This window comes from Saimiri boliviensis, chromosome 1 (assembly GCF_048565385.1).
Source record: "Saimiri boliviensis isolate mSaiBol1 chromosome 1, mSaiBol1.pri, whole genome shotgun sequence".
NCBI classification, from domain to species: Eukaryota; Metazoa; Chordata; class Mammalia; order Primates; family Cebidae; genus Saimiri; species Saimiri boliviensis.
The window spans coordinates 75,297,833-75,320,100 of record NC_133449.1 but is presented as its reverse complement, the minus strand read 5'-3'; the positions used below and the strand labels follow the sequence as shown (position 1 = coordinate 75,320,100).

Below are 22,268 nucleotides of genomic sequence, written 5' to 3'. Positions count from 1 at the left end.
CTAGACTATAGCTCCTAGAAGAGAGCAGAAACTACTTTCCTTGGTGTTATTGTCTTGTGTTAGGCACAAGATGATGAGAAAATGTGTCTTAATAAGGGCATCCATTTTAATTGGAAATGACGTCTTGTAAAATTTGTACATCCTATGGCTCCGAGCTTTGCCTAAAGCATTCAAAGTGCCCTTGCCAATCAAAACTGTCTTTACTTCAACACTTAACAACACTATATGTAGAAAGATTTCCTTAAAGGGTTTCAGCGTGCTCGGCTAAGAGCTGTGTTTTTAGTCTTGCTACACTAGTGTGCTGATTCCTTTTATCATTCAGACCATCTGTGATGAAGTCTATTTTGTTAACTCAGAAAACCTCAATTTCTGTAAGACTTTAAAATGAGGCATTAACATATTTTTATAGATTGTGCTACCATTATGGTTTTGGAGACTTCTCATTTCTGTTATTAAAAAGAAAAATCCTGCCATCTAAGCTTCTCATAAGAAACTATTTTTACATTCATAATCTTTAAAGATGCTTATGGAAAGAAGTGCTTTGAACTCTTTCAGTAAGATTTTTGTTCAGCCTGAAGCTTAACAATAATGTAATTTGAGTGAGGGTGGCTGATCCCCACCTGTCAGTGATGCTTCAGGAAGATACATAAATCACAGCCAGAATCTCAACTGAAACCAGTTTAAAAATTCATGCGGCTAATAGTCATTCCTGTGTGATCTGGTTTCTTAATACCTTATTACATTCTGTATACTGGGATTTTAGGCCTGGAATGTACCTTAAAAATCATCTTATTACCCCCTTTGTGCTACAGATGAGTAAACTAAGGTCACAGATTGTGACTGGAAAGCATACTTTGTTTCCACTATCCCCTTGCTGGTCAAAGTGTGCTTGGACCAGTAGCACCCACTGGGAGCTTGTGAGAAATGCAGGGTCTCAGGCATCCCACCAGACCAATTGCATCAGAATCTCCATTTTTATAAGGTCTCTACATGATTCCTGTAAGTACATTCATGTCTGAGAAGCCCTGCTTGATACCACATCTGTTTCCCAAAAGCAGTACAAGGCTTTGTAATCCAATCGATTGAGATTCAAAATCCAGATTTTCCGCTTTCTAACTAAGTGGCTTTGAACAAATTACACAACCTCTCTGGTCCTGTGTCCTCGGTAGTTAAATGTTGTATTAATACCTACTCTGAAAGGTCATCATGGGTTTAAATGAAACCATCTTTACATAGTTCCTATTCAAGCGTCTGAGGATAGGCTATTGGAAACTGCTACCATTGCTACTACTGTGGCTACAACTATTGCTACTTACTACTATTGCTGCGGCTGCTGCTGCTACCACTGCTACTGCTGCTACTGATGCTCCTGCTGCTGCTGCTCCTGCTGCTATCACTAATTCTACTGCTACTACTGCTATTGCTACTAGTACTACTGGCTGCTGCTATCATGACTGCTTGTATCATTGCTGCTACTGCTGCTGCTCCTGCTTCTTTCACTAATTCTACTGCTCTTACTGCTAATAGCTGCTGCTACTACCACCATGGTTATTAATTTCTCAAAAAGGGGAAGTAACCTTTCAGACATTGACAAGTGTCCAAAGTGGAACAGAAGCCCAGGTCTTGTGACTGTTATTCCACTGCAGCTTTCCCGGTACCTCCTAATTTCCCGTCTGCTTTAAGTATAGGTAAATACTAGAGCCAACATTCTTGTTTAAGGCCTTTTCAATCCTTGGAGTGAAATGTAGAAAAAGGAGACAGCTTTTTAAGGATTTCTATTTAAACCTCCTGGAACATTAAAGTCAATTTGCTCAATTCTGTGTCTTCTCAAACTATTATAGCTTCAGTGGGTCTGAGTTTCTTCTGGGTGGCAGCTTCTCTTTCCTTTAACTATGGAATACTGCCTTTCTCTAATTTTGCTTCTGGCTTCCAAAATATTTTCCACAGAAAGTTTTACTGGATCTGATAGTACATTTGTTTTCTTAGAAAACAGGATATCTGTTAAACTCTGGAATGACCTGCAAATTTCAGACTTTGTCCTTTCAGCACTCAGCCCTATGCTTAGGTATACTCACTTTTCCCTGCTTATGTGACCCCATTTTGAATAATTGTAAAGGGGCAAAACCCTTATTGTATAAAAATAGAATTTTGCCATTTTGCAAACTGAAATAGATGTTGATTTTCTTTGAGGTCCCAGAATGACTTCTAGTCCCTATTCTTTTTTTTTTTTTTGAGACAGAGTCTTGCTCTGTCTCCAGGCTGGAGTGCAGTGGCATGACCTCAGCTCACTGCAACCTCTGCATCCCGGTTTGAAGCAATTCTCCTGCTTCAGCCTCCCGAGTAGCTGGGACTACAGGCACGTGCCACCATGCCCAGCTAATTTTTGTATTTTTAGTAGAGGCGGGGTTTCACCATGTTGGCCAGATTGGTCTGAATTTCTTGAACTCGTGATTCACCTGCCTCGGCCTCCCAAAGTGCTGGGATTACAGGAGAGAGCCACTGTGCCTGAGTAGTCCTTATTTTTAGAACTGAATGTATGTGACTCAATTTGAAAACAGTGACTAAAATGTTAACCTCTTAGCTCCAGGTAGACTGGATTCCAAGAAGTTATAGATCCTCTGGATAGTAGAATAGCATATTTGTATGGAATGCACCCAAATATCCTAACAAGATTTGTGAAAGCATTTTGCAACCATTGATACCTAACAGCAAAATGTCTTCAAATACTTAACTAGGGAAGCATAAACAGAAGAACAGGATTGTACAGTAGAGCCAGTTTCAGGCAAACCCACAGCAGAAGATAATGCAATTCCACACTTTGTAAGAAATGGCATGGCCTAATACGAATGGATACCATGAAAATTGTGCATCTCAGCCCATGAGTGGGCTCTTTGGTACCAGTGGAGGAGATCTGGGATGAAATGGAAAGTCCTTGAGCAAGCCCTGGTAGAAATGATACAACCCAGACTGTTATGGAGGTGAAAAAGTGCTGGGCTTCCCATCCCTGGAAGGCTGAGACTCCTTGGCTACTGCTAGATAGAGTACAGTGATGGGTATCTCAGCATGGGGTGGCATCTCACACTTGCTCAGTTTAGCAAGCACTATGCCTTGTGCTTTTAATGAACACTTAAGCATTTGAAGAGAGCCAAATGAATCAGAAGATCCAGTATATATTTCTCACAGCCCTCTCCCTTACTCACTTACAAATTAGCTAAATTCACAAACAAGCTGCTTTATCAGGCTCAAGGAGCCTTGCAAGACTCCAAGTGAGTTACAAGTCTTAGATGTAAATAAGAAGTTTAACATTTCTTGAGTGAGAATATAGATATATAAATATACTGTGCTGTCCTGGATTCCAAAGATGGTATTTCCCACTGTCAAAAAAGGTTTAAATTATTTTAAGAATAATTTAAAATTATTATTTATTTACTTATTCATTTTTAGGCACTTACATGATACTAACCAAACACTCGTTTAAGCACTTTACAAATATTAATTCACTTAATACTCACAATCATCTTTACTAGGAAGGTACTACTCTTGCCATCATTTTATAGAGGGGAAATAAAGTCATAGAGAGTTTAAGTAACTTGCCCAAAATTACACAGCTAATACATGGCAGGATTGGAACTCAAGAAGTTTGGCTCTAAAAGCTATGCTATCACTTACTATGCTGTATTATGAGGTTATTATTTTGGCATTTTCTTTATACTTAACTAGTAGATAACATTTTTTAGCTTGCAATAATAATAAAACTATAATGGTGAATTCAATACTTGAATGTGCCAATTATTGTGGCTCTGCATATATAATATATGAGCTATAGATTGTGTTTTTAATTTCACAGTCTTTATTAGCTAAGTTTTTCAGTTTATAAGATTATGATAGTTTTTCCTTTTAGGATCATGTGTTATTACAAACTACAGATGTAAAAAGCAAGCTAAGTGTTATTTGAAAAACATCCTACTGTTACAATCCAAGGGACCAGGTACCTGCTAGATGGCCAGAACCTGCTAGAGATTTGTAAGAAATCATTTAAAAGAGACTGGAAATAAGTTATTTGCCTGTTGAACACCTCGGTGCTTCCTTTCCATGCTGCTATTTGCATGAAACTTTGCCACTTAGGTCAGGGATTATTATAGTTTGGAAAAGTTTCCAATAGCCTACCACAAACCCAGGAATCAAAGCCCCCCAAATATACACAAAAGAGAAAAACACACATAACCTACCTCATCTATAGCCAGAGTGCTTCTGGGCCGTGGAACCACCCCATTGTGCCTTGGCCACCCCAGCACAGAAGCCAGAGAGTTGCCATGGTGGCAGGGACCCAGCTGTGAGGGCTGGTTTCAATACCCAGCAGCTGCTCACTTCAGAAAAAGCAGGATGGCAGCCCACTTCTGAATGAGCGTTTTTCTCTAGGCTTTGCCCTGACCTGAATATTGTTTCTCATTGAATTTCCTTTTATTTATTTATTTTTAGATATCAACTTTCCTTGAACTTTTCCTCTCATTTGTGTTGCAGTTGGCAGAACTACAGAACTTCTCCCTTCAGCAGAAAATGCTTTTTTCTTTCCTTTAACCATTTCTAAGGTTTTCCCTGTGTTGTCTTTATCTCCCCCTTCCATATTTTACACCACATACCTGTGCCTCATTATACGAAGACCCAGAACAAATTCATCAGGTTTATTTACTCCAAGAAGTGTGAAGGCCCTAGGTAGCCCCCCAGAAAAATCCCTCCATGATTCACCTGACAGCAGACATCTGCCCTATGAAACTTTGGAGCTAGAATAGAAACTATGACCCTTTCCTCTTTTCATTCTGGCAATGATCATAGAATCTGTGTTTAATCCTAAATACATTCTCAATTCACAGTTGATTTCTAACTGCTATTTTCTTCTCTTTATTTACATGTTGGAAGAATGTACTGAATGTAAAAATATAAAAACTGTTATGAATTATGACCCCCTCTCAGAAGGTTTGTAGAAAAACTGTTCTTGATGCAAAACAGGAGCTGTACTATATTTGAGGTGAATTTATCGCCCTCCAGGTCTAAAGGAGTTTGGAATAATTTATAAACGGGATTGTACTGCTGTTGAATATATTTTTTTTAACTAGAAACAATTTGTTTACAAGTTGTTACTAAAGGCTGTCAGAAAAAAATGTTTGTGGACATGGTATCCAAAAGGCTGACAGAACCCAGAACTTGCTTGGTATTCAAAGGAGAGCTCATCCAACATTATCCCGCACAGTGTATAATTACTTGCATGTTGGGAGCCAAAAAAGGGAATGTAACCCTGTGAGTGTGTGTTTACACTGGAAAGTTGGAAAAGCAAAACAATTCAGCAGCAGTCTTCATCCCAACATCTGGGAATAATTAATTTGCTTGCTATGATGTATAACATGAAGTTGATAAAGTTGCCTGAAGCTCTGCATTTAGGCCATTTGCCTTATTTAAGTCTTTCAGCTTTAGGGTTTAACATTGTGACTAATTTTAGTAAATCTTTTTCTTTCTAATCCTGAAATGCTGTGACAAGGAGGAACCTTCTGCTTATAGTTTCTGGATCATTTTCTTTTCGGTCTTATTGTGAATGTGTTTAGGAAGCTGACACTCACCCATTTTGCCCCACTTCTTCCTCTGCAGTGCAATGCTGCAAGAAAGAGCTCTAGAAAGTATGGTGCTGGAAAAATGTCACTGGGCCTTTACTTCTCTCTCTCCTTCTCTGTCTCTCCCCCGTTCCTGCCCCCCCGCTTCTTTTCTCTCTCCTCTGCCACCCTATAAACGCATATTTGCACTCTGAAGAGTTTCTCTGAAATAGAGAATGTGTTTTTGTTCCATCTTACAACTTAGGCTGGGTTACCAGAGACCGTCATGTGAGACTCTCAGTATATTACATATGGAAAGTATTGTGACACGTTCTGATGGTTTATGTTAGGTGCTATATTGCCTTGATTGTGACTTTTAGAAAGAAAGCACAACATATATACAATGTCATCTTATTGAATCTAACAGTTCAAGGTGGTACAAGGGGCTTATCAGTCCCAGGGAAGTCTCCTCCAGTTTCTCACTGACACATGCTAGAATGAAACAGAATTGTTACTCTGACCTTAGTTTGTTTAATTTGAGATTTCAGAATAAGCACAAATATCTTATTTTTATTGGCTGAGGGTTCCCAGCTTTGAACAGTGCTGAAAATTTTCTGTAGCACTTTTGAAAGTTCGTATTTCACAACATCCAGCTATTTTCTTTGGAATCCTGGTGAGAGACAAACCGAGGAACTCCCAGTGCAGCAAGGCTAAGACTATCTCATTCCCCCTGTCTTTTCTTAAGGTTTGTCTCCACATTTTGATAACAATTTCAAATCACTTATGCCCTGTATTTCAGGATTCTTTGGACTAAATATATATTGTTGTCTTTCATGGTAAAAAATGATAACTTCTAGGAAAATGATAATTCTCTGTTTATGTGGGGGTTGTCTTACAAAGCATAACGGCCTGAGAGCTTGTCCTCAGCCAGCAGCACATTCACTGTCCCGAGGGAGAAAATGCTTAGGCAGGGCTGCTGCTTTGGCTCATCTGCCTCTATACTCCCAGTCTCTCCACATCGTGACAGCTTCCTTCTCCCTTCCTCAGAACTTAGAAGCAGGGACTGGACCTTCTTTTCAGTGACTAAGTAGTCATGCCATAGTTCCCAGATGCCTGTACATGGGCCAGTGACTGGGTTGACACTGGTTGGTTATGAGTTTTCCATGACCTGTTTTCTGATACAAAAAAAAAAAAGTAAGCTCCCTGACTACAGGGACCTTGCTTGTCATGTTTGCCACCTAGAAAAATTTCTGATGCATGTCACTTAATAAATATTTGGCTAATGAATGAAGAAACAGATAGGTGGAAGAGTAAGGTGAGTTTTTCCTGACACTGAATATATTCATTTTCAGAATATAAACTTCTATCCTTCCTACATTTTTGCTTTTATTATATATATATATATATATATATATATATATATATATATATATAATGATAGAAGAATGAAGAGTTACTAGAAAGATTTTGGGCAAAAAGGAAATATGAAGCAACGTGAGATCAGTTTCCAAATCTCTTGTACTGACCTATAACATTCAAGATTTGGAAATTACTGCCCCATACATGCTTTTTCTTGCTATTGCCTTGTCTTTCACAATGCACATTTTCTTCATAACATTTGCCTGTGAATGGGGAAATAAAAGATTAATGCCTATGAACCAAAATGAAAAACAATTTCAAATCCGAATCACCAATACAGAGCATCCACTTTGTGCCAGGCCCTGAGTTATGCACATTCACATGCTGTCCCGCGGAAGTCCTGAGAGGAATGTGTTATTACTTCCCTTTTACAGATGAAGTGTCAAGTGAGCCAGATTTTGGATGGTCCAAGGAGGTTATGGGTGGCTGAGGAAACCCAGGAGAGGTTAATGGAAGATGTGGGACTGAATTGAGTCTTGCTAGTCAAGGGTAATTTGGCTGAAGAGAATGACATTCTGGCAAGAATAAAGATGATGAGGAGGAATGAGCACCACGTAGTTTGGAACAGAGTCCAGACTGACCTGAATGGAAAGCAAGCTGCAGTTAGGAAGACTGTGCACACATAGATGATTGGACAAGATCTTCATTTTGCAGGTCTTTAATATATGTCTTAGTCCATCAGGCTGCTCTAACAGAATACTATTGACTGGGTAACTTACAAACAATGAATTGCATTTCTTACAGCTCTGGAGGCTAGGAAGTCTAAGATCAAGGCACCACCAGATTCAGTGTCTGGTAAGGGCCCACATTCTGGGTCATAGACAGCTTCATTGTGTTCTTACATAGCAGAAGGTGGCGAGGATGTTCTCTGGGGCCTCTGTTATAAGAGCTCTAATCTCATTTATGACAGCTCCACTCTCATGACGTAATCACCTCCCAAAGGCCTTATCTCCAAATGTTATTACATTAGGCATTAGGATTTAACATCTGAATTTTGAGGAGACATAAACATTTAGTCTATTTGTCTAAAACTTGCTGACAATTTGGCTTCCCATTCAATGAGTCGATGCCCTGAAAGACATATTTGTCTCTTTGAATTTGTTTACTTGACAAAACATGGGCTCCAGTGATGCTGCCTGAGAAGATGAGAAGCTGGGTGATTGTGCTTTTAACTGCCAGGCATGGTTTCCTGTAAAGAAGATTCTTTTCAGACCTTAGTACACAATCTGAGGGTTTTTAAGCATAATCAGTCAATAGCTCTGTTGCTGAGTGTGCAGTGCATTCTTAGTTTTCTACAAGAGCTCAGACTATTGAGTTAGAAGTTCCCTAAAGGAGCAGAAGCCTAGCCTATTACAAGTTTCCAACCCCACTAATGCATTGCCTAACCTTAATATAAATATTGTATGAGGCTGGGTACGGTGGCTCATCCCTGTAAGCCCAGCACTTTGGGAGGCCAAGGTGGGCAAATCACCTGAGGTCAGAAGATTGAGACGAGCCTAGCCAACATGGAAAAACCGTGTCTTTCCTAAAAATACAAAAATTAGCTGGGCATGGCTGCAGGTGCCTGTAATCCCAGCTATTCAGGAGGCTAAGGCACAAGAATCGCTTGAACCCGGGAGGCAGAGGTTACAGTAAGCTGAGATCGCACCACTGCACTCCAGCCTGGGTGACAGAGCCAGACTCTATCTCAATAAATAAATGAATAAATAAATAAATATTGTATGACATTAATCTTACTAGGAAGTTCTGTTTTTTCAGTGGTGATACCCTGTGCATTTAAGGATATGCTTACCATATTAACTCTGTCATCTCACTCATTGAAGAATGAAAAGTTAGTAAACTTGGCAATATGTGTATTTGTAAAGCACGTAGTTCAAAGCCGCATGGTAGGTGTTGAAGCTACAAAAGATTCTTATTATTTAGGGATTTGCTTACACTCTAAAAGTTATTTTTAACCCCAAAAACAATACTCATGGTGCTTTCATGGTCATTCCTGGACAGGCACAGAGCAGTGAAAAATTTGAGTCATCTGACATATACATTTCCAGCTGAGGTTGAACAAGATGATGCTATGCATTCTTGTTTCGGCTCTCATAGTGTAAACAAGTATCCTTTTGCAGTCTATTTAATGTTTTTCATGTTTGTGTTATTTTTGTGGATGGTTTTTCTGTTTTTTGTTTGTTTAAGATGGAGTCTTGCTCTGTCACCCAGGCTGAAGTGCAGTGGCGCAATCCTGGCTCACTGCAACCTCTGCCTCCCAGGTTCAAGCAATTCTCTTGCCTCAGCCTCCAGAGTAGCTGAGATTACAGGTGCCTAACACCACTACTGACTAATTTTAGTATTTTTAGTAGAGATGGGGTTTCACCATGATTGCCAGGCTAGTCTCGAATTCCTGACCTCAAGTGATTCACCCACCTCAGCCTCCCAAAGTGCTGGGATTACAGGCATAAACCACTGAACCCAGCTGATTTTGCTTTTTCAGATGGACCCCAAGTGTAGTGCTAAAGTGCTATCTAGTGTTCCTAAGCACAAAAATCACCTTACAGAGAAAATGTGTGTTAGATAAACTTTGTTCGGGCATGAGTTATGGTGTTGTTAGCTATGAGTTCAATGTTAATCAACAACATATATTAAAGTAAACAAGGCATCTTTAGACAGAATACACATAAAACATGATTATGTATTGATTGTTTAGCAAAAATGCGACAAGTGGATTGCAGGAATCTAATCCTCTATATTCCCTGGGGGTGATGGCTCAATATTTACTAATCAGTGTTCTCAGTGACTTTACAGAACATAACTATCATGAATAGTAAGAATCTATTGCATTTATTATTATAGTTGTTCAAGAAATCCAAACTGCCAAACCATGTGATTGCTGCCTAAGCCTAATCTAGAAAGTATGTTGATGATATTATAAGGTTATGGCCTCATGCAGTGGCTCATGCCTATAATCCTAACACTTTGGGAGGCCAAGGTGGGCAGATCAGGAGTTCAAGACCAGCCTGACCAATATGGTGAAACCCCATCTCTACTGAAAAAATAAAAATTAGCCAGGTGGCCAGGCACGATAGCTCACTCCTGTAATCCCAGCACTTTGGGAGGCTTGGGCAGGCTGATCACCTGAGGCTGGGAGTTCAAGATCAGCCTGACCAACATGGAGAAACCCCATCTCTACTAAAAATACATAATTAGCCAAGTGTGGTGGCACATGCCTATAATCCCAACTACTCGGGAGGCTGAGGTAAGAGAATCGCTTGAATCCAGGAGGCGGAGGTTGCAGTGAACTGAGATCGTGGCATTGTACTCCAGCCTGGGCAACAAGAATGAAACTCTGTCTCAAAAAAAAAAATAAAGATTAGCCAGGCATGGTGGCAGGTGCCTGTAATTCCAGCTACTCAGGTGGCTAAGGCAGAAGAATCACTCGAACCTGAAAGGTGGAGGTTGCAGTGAGCCGAGATTATACCACTGGCCTCCAGCATGGGTGACAGAGCAAGACTATGTCTCAAAAAAAAAAAAAAAAAAAAAAAAAAAAAAGATGATATCAGGTCCCACCTTCTTTCTTCTGCTTCTGTCTTACCTGTTTCTCAGAGTGATGTCTCTTCATGGTTCCCATTTAATGTAATATTTCTTCAGTTCTTGAGCTAATCTTGAATAGGGCAGAAAATTAATTCCTTGGGCCTATTTGTTAAGCTCATTATGAAGTCAGAAATCCCATACCCACTCTTGTCAGACCTGGAGACTCACCTCAGTGATGAAGCTCTCAGGTTGGAACTTTCAAGTGTACACCACAGTCCATCATCCTGGGATCTGTGTCCAAAGATGATCCCTGAGTGTCCACATCATCACTGAATCTCATTACCTCAGCATTTCCTACAACTGAGCACCCACTGCCTGACTAGTATCAACCTAGTCAAGTTTATACTCTCACAGGGGAGAGAGACCCATAAACAGAGGCAACATAACATAGTCCATCATGTGGAGATGATGCCGTGGGAGTATGAAGCAGCGATATTAAATCCAGCAGGAAACCTTCTCAGTAAAGGTGGTTTTATAACATAGTCTAGAAGAATTCGAGTTGGTCAGGCAAAGAAGAGAGTAAAGGATGTATAAAGATGTCTCAGATAAATGCAACAGCATGAGCAAAGGCATGGAAGCATGAAACAGCATGGATTATTCTGGAAATCACAAATGTGTGAGTATTGCTGGTTATAAAATGGAAGGAGAAGAGAGATGGGAGATGAAGCTGGCTCGGGAGAAGCCCTGTCATGTGGCTATTCATCATGTCACTATCAGGAAGCCAGTGAAGCAGAGTAACCCAAGATACATGATTGGATTTGAATTATACAAAGACCATTCTAGTGTGTCTGGAGAATGAGTCCAAGGAACGTCAAACTGGAGGCAACGAGACTGTTTTAAAACTTTTCCACTAGTCCTGGTGGGAGATGTTGAGATCCTGAGTACAGCAGCAGAGATACTATAGAGGAGAAGCTGATTCAAATAATATGAGGCGGTAAAATCAACAAGCCTTTGTGATTGTGCTAGTCAGGGTGAGCTGGATTATGCTATAGTAGTAAATGATCCCATCTCAGTGGCTTAACACAAAAGTTTATTTCTTAATCATGCAGCAACTGCCACAGGTCTAATCATCTCTCCAAGGCAGCCACCCTCCATGACTGCCATCCAGGCTTCTTTGATTCGGTGATTCTACCACCTCAACATAACATCTCTGCATTCAACACAACAGTAGAAGAGAAAAGCCTCAGATAAAGAGAATCAAAAGAGAGGTTTTCACCACCTTAGACCAGTAATAATAAATGAATTTTCATTCACATTTCATTGGCACAAACTAGTCTTATGGCTCCACTTAACTGGAAGTGGGGCAGGAAGTAGAGTCTCTCGTGTGACTCTCATGTGAAGAAATGAAGGAATTGGATATAGGTAGGCACTGGTAATGTCTACTACAGCCCAAGAGCATCGTGGAATAGAGATGGGCTAACCACCAGAGCGATAATGCACATGGTGTATAGAGAGGTTCCAGGAGACTACAATAACCCTCAGCTTTCTAGCTTCAGTGTCAATGAAACAGGGAAGGCTGGAGGAACAGTAATTTGAGGGGGAAATGATGGGTTTAAGGCACTTGAAACATCTTAGGGTAAGCACTATACCCAGAGATGAGAAGCAAAGGTAGAGTGCAGTGGAGGGTAGTTGTCAGGCAAAGCTGAAGGCAGGTACAGGGTTTGAATAATTCAGGAGGGGCAGCAACCAAATCATGGTCATGAGTGGCAGGCAAAGCAGACAAATAATTAGAAGAGGGTAGGCCGGGCGCTGTGGCTCAAGCCTGTAATCCCAGCACTTTGGGAGGCCGAGGCGGGTGGATCACGAGGTCAAGAGATCGAGACCATCCTGGTCAACATGGTGAAACCCCGTCTCTACTAAAAATACAAAAAAAATTAGCTGGGCATGGTGGCCCGTGCCTGTAATCCCAGCTACTCAGGAGGCTGAGGCAGGAGAATTACCTGAGCCCAGGAGGCGGAGGTTGCGGTGAGCCGAGATCGCGCCATTGCACTCCAGCCTGGGTAACAAGAGCGAAACTCCGTCTCAAATAAAATAAAATAAAATAAAATAATTAGAAGAGGGTGTCTGAGGAAGAATATAGACGTGCTCAAGCTGCTCTCAGCGTCAGGTACATGTTTGCCTGATGCTATATTTTAAATGTGTTGTTGTATGCCTAACCCTACTTACACCTTTACCTAGTAATGGGAGCCCTAATGTTCTATCTCTCTTCACCTATTCACCCTGGATCCTGCTCCCATAAACAAGCCTTCTATCTGGAGCCTGCACACATGTAGGCAACCTCCATTTACCCCTTACCTCCAATCTAATCATACCCTGTATTATCTTCTGGCTGACACTAGCAAAGACTGCACCATAAGAAAGCTGGCTGCATCCTTTAGACTCTGCTCTAGACCCTTGTCTCAGGTCCAAATTTTCATGTAGGAAACTTTCTCCAAACTCCATCCTGAGCCCCTATACACAAGCCTAGGCCTGGCCCTAGCCCTCACTCACTAGCCTCCATGCCAACTCAGAAAGCTGTGGTCCCAGCTTGTCATGCCCTTAGAAAGTCAAGAAGTCAGTAAAAGCAATGGTTTTTTTGTGTTTTCCTCCCCAAAACAGTGTGTCCTTATTACCAACAAAGGATGAAATTTCTCTGAGATTTATGGAGTGGGAGGTAGATGGCATATAGGAGCCATCCTAAAAGCAGTAAGGCAGCCAGTGTAGAGTTAAGTTTGCTTCCAGCTGGACATGAGGCTCCATGTCCAGAGTTCATGGCTGATATTACAGAGGGACCTAGACTGGGAAAAAGAGAGTTTCCAGGAAGCTCATGACGGCTTTAGGCAATAGATCAGAACTGCATCCTCATCCCCACCACACTAGGAGGAAGCTGAAAATATAAGATCAAGTCTATAGAAAGACCCAACAGGTCCCATCTAATTGTATGAGTCCAAATTCAGAGTCCAGGGAGGTGGAGCAGTGCCATGACTTCAGGAATGTCAAGTGTCAGGGTCACAGTGAAGAACAACATTGTTCCAGGAGTTCTTGTCTGAACAAGAAATGGTTAAGATAGAAAGATGGAGTCCTGCCTTCCCAACACTTTTTCCAGGAAGACTGGCAGAAGCAAAGGAGCAGGCAAGGAAAACCCTGTGAGGGGCGTGGTGCAGGGCAGATCTTCTCCAACGTAGGTAAAACTTTGAGACCCAGGCTTGAGGGGATCAGGTAGGCAGCCTGGCTGTCCCAGATGCCACTTAAGGGCAACCCTACCTAACAGAACCCCTGAAGTTTTGAGCCTTTCTTTGGCCTCTAAGAACAGCTTCTTCCAAGCTCCCACTAGTATCTAGGTGAGAGTGGCTATACTAGTTCAATGCCAGTGTGCTCAAGAAAGGCAGCCTGCCTGCGACTGGCAGCTCCTTGTAAAAAATGTGATGGGGACAAGGTGTGAGTAAAAGCTAAGATGAGGCCCAGTGATAACTGCCAAAGCTGATATCTTGTTACTTGTTCCAAAAAAGTAACATATCTACAAACCATCCCAAGAGTGTTCAAGTTCATACCATTGCTTAATGCAATTAACAAGAAGTAACAAATATGAAAACACATTGTATACACTAACGCTTTGAAGAAATGCAGGATATCAAGACTCTTTAAAAGCTAGTCAGACCGGGCACTGTGGCTTACGCCTGTAATCCCATCACTTTGGGAGGCCGAGGCGAATGGATCACGAGGTCAAGAGATCGAGACCATCCTGGTCAACGTGGTGAAACCCCGTCTCTACTAAAAATACAAAAAATTAGCTGGGCATGGTGGCTCATGCCTGTAATCCCAGCTACTCAGAAGGCTGAGGCAGGAGAATTGCCTGAACCCAGGAGGCGGAGGTTGCAGTGAGCCGAGATCGCGCCATTGCACTCCAGCGTGGGTAACAAGAGCAAAACTCTGTCTCAAGGAGGAAAAAAAAAAAAAAAGAAAAAAAAGCTAGTCATGTAAAAATAGGCTTTATAGCCCAAAATTATGGAGAGGCACTAAGAGAAGTGTTTTATATACATTATTTTATTCAATTTGCTACAACCATAAGAAGTAGGTACTGTTATTATCATAGAGTATCTAATCCTAGTCATGCAACTCATTGGAAGATGGCAGAGCCCATGTTCAAGCCGATATATGTATTGATCCAAAAAAAAATCTTCTGCAGTAAAAAAAAATTTCTGTCACGTACTATGACCATGTACTTTCCCCAAAGACCGAAAACACTGCCGTTCTTTGTTTCATTCATCTGAGCTGTCTCCTCATTTACTGGCCTGCATCACCAGCCCTGGCCTCCACTGTCAGCCTAAGAGCAGCCTCTTGGGGATGTTGAGGAGGGCCTGAGTCTAGAGGAGGGCTCTTTCCAGCAATAAGCCCACAGTCCCCTGCTCTGACTGCTGGGCCTTATCTAGCAGCCCTCACATTCCCCAAGCAGGACACATTCCTGACTGGGTGGAAGGAAGAATTCCTAGCATTCTTCAGCCACTGTCCTTTTGGAGCTCTGAAACTCAAGTGGGATGAAGGAAAAAGAAACACCAACCTTCATTTCTAACGTTTGGAATTAATCTGAATTAAGTCCTGTTCTCCAAGAAGGGAAAAAAGAAAGGGATTCGGGATCATTGAGACATGTACTTGCAGAATCAGGACTTCACAACTCTTTCTCAATAGTCTGTAGGGCCTGTGCGGTCTTTGAATTTGACCTTCATGGTTGACCGTCTGGATTGTTTGTCATTATCGTACACCATTGCAATCCTAATTTCAGGTTTACTTTGTAAACAGAACAGTCAAGATGCTTGCATGAATATTTCCTCTCAACAATAACAGATAATACTTTTATAAATGGATTTATACTTTCTCACTTACATTATCTCATTTGAGTTTCACAAGAAATCTATGAGGTTGGTATTATTACAGTAATGCATTGCTTAACATTGTGGATATGTCCTGAGAAATATGTCATTAGGCCATTCGTCATTTTATAAATATCACAGAGAGTAATCACACAAATCTACTATACCCTTGGCTAAGTGGTAGAGTCCATTGCTACGAACCTATTCAGCATGTTTGTATACTGAATACTGTAGGCAAATATAATATACAATGGCAAATATTTGAGTATTTAAACATAGAAAAGATACAGTGAAAATACAGTATTATAAATCTTACAGGATCACTGTCATATATGCAGTCCTTCATTGACCAAAACGTTGCTATTAGCACACGACTGTATTTCCATTTTTCAGGGGATAAATCTGAGCTGACAATTGAGGTGATTTGCCTGCTGTCAAATAGCTGGCAAGGTAGAGGTGGCCTGTAACCAGGTCCTCTCACTCTCCTCTACCATGTATCACTCAAGGCCTCCCATTATGTCATCACAGATACTCCAGGGTGGTAGCTGGGAGGCTGCCCAGTTAATGGGTAACATCTGACTCTCCCTCCCAAAGAGAGACTCCAGTGAGAGACGGGGGATTTGGAGGTCCAAGTCATGGCAGAACTGGGTTGCTTGCTAGGACACAAGGTCAAGATGCCCCTGTAACAGCAATGTGAGAATCAGAAAAGGTGACTACGCATCCCCACATCTCAAGAAGCTGAATCAAAGAGCCAACCCAACCACCTAACCAGTGATATTCAAGGTATGAACTAGTAGGCCACAAGCATCCTCCTAATGTTCCACAAGCATCCCCAAATATGTATTTTCTTTGGATCTTACTAGCAAATGGTCCTTGATAACCTAGATTTTCGTGTCTGTGTGTGTGTGTGTGTGAGTGTGTGTGTGTGTGTGTCCAAGAGCTACTCAATAACTGCTGAGTTGTTAAGAGTTAGTAGTAGTTCACATTTACAAATAAAAATTTAGCATGTAACTAGAGTTTACTGGGGGCTTACCTGAGTATTCACCTGGCTGCCAGGCAATACTTGACAATATTTGAAGAGCTCCCACTAAAAACATGCATGAGCAGATTGTTGAAATGTCCTCAATTTTGGGGACATTTTTGGAAATGTCCTCAAGTTTGCTTTATATTAGCACCAGTGTTGTATTGAGTTGAATGTGCTTTTCAGTGGTTTCTCTTCTTGTTTTTTAATTATAAATTGCATTTCATTTACCTTCATCACCGTCTATGTTGTTTGAAGTGGATTATTTTGGTTAACCCTACAGATAGTGATGCCTGTATAGGTTGACATGATTTATGACCTACAAGTTTTCTATGGTACAACTTTACACCAAATATGGATTGTAGTACACATAGGAATCATCCATACCAATATTGCTAAAGCAGATATTCACATAATCTTCACAAAGTGTGTGTGTGCAGCAATAGTTTATTGTTACCAGAGAATTTTTTGAGAAAAAAAAAAGCAGGAAGGGGTGGAGTATATGCATCTTAGAGCTTTTAACTTTTATTTTTAGAGACAGGGTCTCGCTATATTGCCCAGGCTGATCTCAAATGCATGGCCTTGAGCGATTTTCCCACCTTGGTCTCCCAGACCACTGGGATTCCAGGTGTGAGCCACCACACCCAGCCAAGTCTTTAGAGCCTTTTGCCAATCTAGGTTAGCCTTGGTCAAAAAAAGTTTGAAAATTACTGGTCAGAGAGGGAGAACTTGGGTTAATTTCAGTGGGATGGAGAGAACTAGAGAGACCAGAAGAGAGTGAACGTCTGAAGGAAACCTGGAAGGCAGAAACTGGAGAGATTTCTGGTGTTGAAGAAATGATGCCTGCAGTCTCTTTTGAGACAACTGTGGCCTCAGGTGTGCTTAGAAAGGAGTCATTAAAAGTGGGCATGTCTCCAGAATGCCCTATAGGATAGTCTGTGCCCTGTGAAAAAGTGTCCCTCCAGATGAGTGTTAAAATCCAACTGTCCTTCACTGACAATGAACTCTGGTGCCGGGGAAGAGGAACCTCTTTGTAATTCATCTGCCTCTACAGAATGCATTTTATTAAGTGATTTTAAAGTGTCTGTATGTGCAAGTCATGGCCCTTGAGGTACTCTAGCAAGTCCTAGAGTACTCTGCTTTATAAAGTCCTGAGTATACTGAAGGTGACAACCTCCTGCTCCCAACCAGAGAAAATGTCTGAATATGCTAAGGATATTGAAAAGGCATTGAAATAGTCTTGAAACTTTGAGGAGAGCCAAACTATGTGCTTCCATTTTTTGACAAAGTTAGAACATGTGGCAAAAAGGAAGACTAGGAACAAATTAAGGTCTCTCTTCTGTTTCTTGAAATACTCCCAAGAGAAAAATTTTCAATGCTGCAAAAAAAAAGGCCACGTAGGAAAAGTGAACCCATGGCGAGGTACCTTCCTGTCCTGGGAATCTTCAAGTTTGAATTCAAGTAGAAGGAAATTGTCTGGTTATTACTATTGTTGTTGTTGTTGTTGTTATTTTGAGATGGGTTCTGGCTCTGTCAGTCAGGCTAGAGTGCAGTGATGCAATCTTGGTTTACTGCAGCCTCCACCTCCTGGATTCAAGTGGTCCTCCCCTCTTCAGCCTCCCAAGTAGCTGGGAACCACAGGTACGTGCCGCCACGGCCAGTTAATTTTTTGTATTATTTTTTGCTAGAGAAGTGATTTCATCATATTGCCCACGTTGGGCTCGAACTCCTGAGCTCAAGTGGTCAGTCAGCCTCAGCTTCCCAAAGTACTGGGATTATAGATGTGAGCCACTGTGCCTGGCCTCATTGTTATTAAGAATTAAAAGTTTCTTAATTAAGCAGGCCTAAATAGAGCTGCCCTCTTCAAAAAGCATGGTTATGAATCTATCCTGAAATATATTTCACAAATGCTTTCTTATAAGTTTTACACTATGGTTAATCGTTGTACATGTCCCATTTCATAAAGTGATAATTGTTTTAAAGTAAACCTTAATGACCAGTAAAATATCACTGAAGATTCAGAGGTAAAATATTTAGTTTGACTCTTAAAATGTACTCATTTCAGTTTCTTGCTTAGTAACTACTGAGGGAGATGAACTGACATTGTGCTATATTTCGTAAACACATTTTTGCTGACTGAGTTGCCATATTCTTTTCAGAATTCACATTTTAAAAAATGGGCAGTGATGGTTACCTAATTTGATTCACTCTGAAGGACTCTATTTGGTATGAATAAAGCCACGGGTTAGCCTGTGTCTTTGGCACAACAGCCATGATCCTGTGGGACTCTGTAGCTGGGAAATTCCCAAATGGTGGTTGTCAAATTGTATGAGCTTCATTATTTTTGTTATTAGGGATTTATCAAGCTACAAAAGACCAAGCCATTGTTTTGCTGCAAAAGCAGGCAGAAATCACATTATTATTATTATTATTTTTTAAAGGGCCCCCACCAGTCAGTGAAATTTAGATTCTCGAGGGCTATGGTTAAGTGCCATAACTTGCTTCCTTAAGTTATGGATGGTCAAGTCTACAGCAATCATTGTTTTTCTAAGTTCTTAACATGGGCATAAGGGCATAAAGATCCCAAATGCAGAAGCCTTTGAAGGACAGCCATGTGTGGTGCCTCATACCTATAATGCCAGCGCTTTGGAAGGCTGAGGCAGGAGCCCAGGAGTTTAAGACCAACCTGGGCAACATAGTGAGACCCTGTCTCTACAAAAAATTTAAAACTTAGCTGGACGTGGTGGCACACTCTTATTGTCCCAGAGACTTAGAGTGGTCAGGGAGGGGCAGATAGAGTTGGGGAACAAGGGGAAAGAGAAGGATCACTTGAACTGGTGAGGTTGAGGCTGCACTGAGCTGTGATTGTGCCACTGCACTCTAGCCAGTGTGGTAGAGCGAGCCCTGGTCTCAAAACAAACAAACAAATAAACAAAAAACCTTTGATGAATAAAGCCAAAGCAGTTGATGAATGCAGCATTTCAAAGACCCTGGTGAAGTAAGAAAAGGGAAATACAATAAAAGGAATATTCATTGCCATTTCCCCTCGAGTGTGTGGTTTTAAAATTTTTTTAATTTCAATTTTTAATTTTTGTGGGTATACAACAGGTGTAAATATGTGTGGGTTACATGAGATATTTTGACACAGGCATGCAGTGCATAATCATCACATCAGGGTAAATGTATCCATCACCTCAAGCATTTATCCTTTGTGTTACAAACAATCCAATTACACTCCTCTAGTTATTTTTAAATGTACAATTATTTTTGACTATAGTCACCCTGTTATGCTAACAAATACTAGACCTTATTCATTCTTTCTATTTTTTTTGTACCCATTAACCATCCCCACTTCACCCCATGTCCCCTCATTATCTTTTACAGCCTCTGGTAACCATCCTTATACTCTTTATGAGTTCAATTATTTTCATTTTTAGCTCTCACAAATAAGTGAGAGCATGCAAAGTTTGTTTTTCTGCTCCTGGCTTATTTCATTTAACATAATGACCTCCAGTTGCATCCATGTTGTTGCAAATAACAGGATCTCATTCTTTCTTATGGCTGAATAGTGCTCCATTGTGTCTAACTACCACATTTTCTTTATTCATCTGTTGATGGACACGTAGTTTGCTTCCAAATCTTGGCTATTGTGAACAGTGCTGCAATGAACATTAAAGTACAGATAACTCTTTGATATAATGATTTCCTTCCTTTGGGGTATATACCTAGCAGTGAGTTTACTGGATCACATGGTAGCTCTACTTTAAGTTTTTTTGAGGAACCTCCAAATGTTCTCCACAGTGGTTATACTAATTTATATTCCCACTAACAGTGTACCTGTTCCCTTTTCTCCACATCCTCACCGGCATTTGTTATTGCCTGACTTTTGGATAAAAGCCATTTTAACTGGTATAAGATGATATCTCATTGCAGTTTTAATTCGCATTTCTCTTCTGATCAATGATGTTGAGAATTTTTTCAAATATCTGTTTGCCATTTGTATACATTCTTTTGAGAAATGTCTATTCATATATTTTTTCAATTTTTGATAGGATTATTAGACTTTTTCCTATAGAGTTGTCTGAGTTTCTTATATATTCTGTTATTAATCCCTTGTCAGATGAATAGTTTGCAAATATCTTCCCCATTCTATGGGTTGTCTCTTCACTTTGTTAATTGTTTCCTTCGCTGTGCAGAAGCTTTTCATAGGGCATGTTTTATTTCTCCTTTTGATTTATAACCTAGGGCCAGCATCAGAGAATAATAAAAACAGCAATTAGCACTTTAGAGTTTATAAACTGTATTCATATACATTAGCTTATCTGAGTTACAAAATAGCTATTATTATTCAACTCATTTTTTTCAGGACCTGGTCTTTATTATTAAAAGTTATAATTTTAAAAATTTCTCAACATCATTAATATGTGGACAGAAGAAAACTTCAGAAAATCCACAACAGTTAAAAAAAGAAATAAATATCCCTATACCCAAAGACCTATTGTCCTTTGTGCTACCTTTTATGTATTTGGCACTCTACATTTTTATTACATGTATATTTATTAAAAACAAATACTTTATTTTATCTTCTTTATAATCTATTTCTTAGAAGAATTTTTTTCATATCCTTGTTACTTTAAATTATTTTAAAGCCATGTTAGAGTAATTTTATTTTATGTTGTTTTATTTTTAATTCCTCTTGCTGTCATTCCCAAATATTAAAGTAATTTTACTACAGAGAACTCTGAGTCTTAGAGAGGCCAAAAGACTCACTCAAAGCAGCTCAGCTAGTAAGATACAGCCTGGACTCCAAGCCCCAAAACCTTGGACTCCAAAGCCTATGCTTCGTATTTTATCAGCATAATCTAAGGCAAATAGTGTCCCTTTTTAATTTGACCTCCCACAGCAATTTAAATTGGTTTATTGATCCCCAAATAATGAAAAATTAATTAAACTTTAGCATCAATATCACACCTACAGTCAGTTCAGGAATCCAGAAATCTCTTGGATAGTTCTGCTGTTTTTACAACCCACATAAATATGATAAGCTTGACAATACCATAATCTCTCCAGAAAATCAAGAGAACGTTAACCTAAAATCTGGTCAGGAGGTTTTTCCTTATCTCATGCCCATATGACATCACTGGTATGTGTACCCAATTAATTTTAGTACTTTTTGTTCTTGTAATAATCAGCTTAGCATTTGTTTTTTCCTTTGGATTATTTATCACCTATCTTTTACTCTCCCTACGCCCATAAGTGGCTCTCCTAATATTCCAGTTCCGTGTTCTCAGGTCCTAGTAGATGTCTAGTACCTGAAGTAAGGATCTTAGAAAATTTCATGCCTCTTTACTATTGGGGAAAAAAAGTAGTTTTTGCAAATTTCTCAACAGTAGTAGAAGATTTAAGACAGATGCATAGTACAAAGTCTAAAAGTTTGCAAAAACATTTTTTTTTCTTTTTTTGAGACAGAGTCTTGCTCTGTCACCAGGCTGGAATGCAGTGGCATAATCTCGGCTCACTGCAACCTCTGCCTCCCAGGTTCAAGTGACTCTCCTGCCTCAGCCTCCTGAGTAACTGGGACTACAGGCATGCATCACCATACTCGGCTAATTTTTGTATTTTTAGTAGAGACAGGGTTTTACTATGTTGACCAGGATAGTCTTTATCTACTGACCTCGTGATCTGCCTGCCTCGGCCTCTCAAAGTGCTGGGATTACAGGCATGAGCCAACACACCCAGCTGGCAAAGACATTTAAAAAAAAATAAAATGGTATTATTGATAGTAGTCTACACAAGGATTTGAATCATTAAATTAAGTAA

At 40.3% G+C, this 22,268-nt stretch overlaps 1 protein-coding gene and 1 long non-coding RNA gene across 2 annotated transcripts in view; one reads left to right on the top strand and one right to left on the bottom strand.

Moving 5' to 3' along the window:
* LOC141584571 (uncharacterized) overlaps window positions 1-4,421 on the bottom strand; it is a 63,158-nt gene extending 58,737 nt beyond the window's left edge. Inside the window, exon 1 of the long non-coding RNA XR_012517686.1 lies at window positions 4,230-4,421. This is a non-coding gene — a long non-coding RNA (uncharacterized LOC141584571). The remainder of the gene's footprint in view (window positions 1-4,229) is intronic.
* Window positions 1-22,268, top strand: part of EHBP1 (EH domain binding protein 1) — a 560,843-nt gene that overhangs the window by 170,450 nt on the left and 368,125 nt on the right. The window lies entirely within an intron of this gene.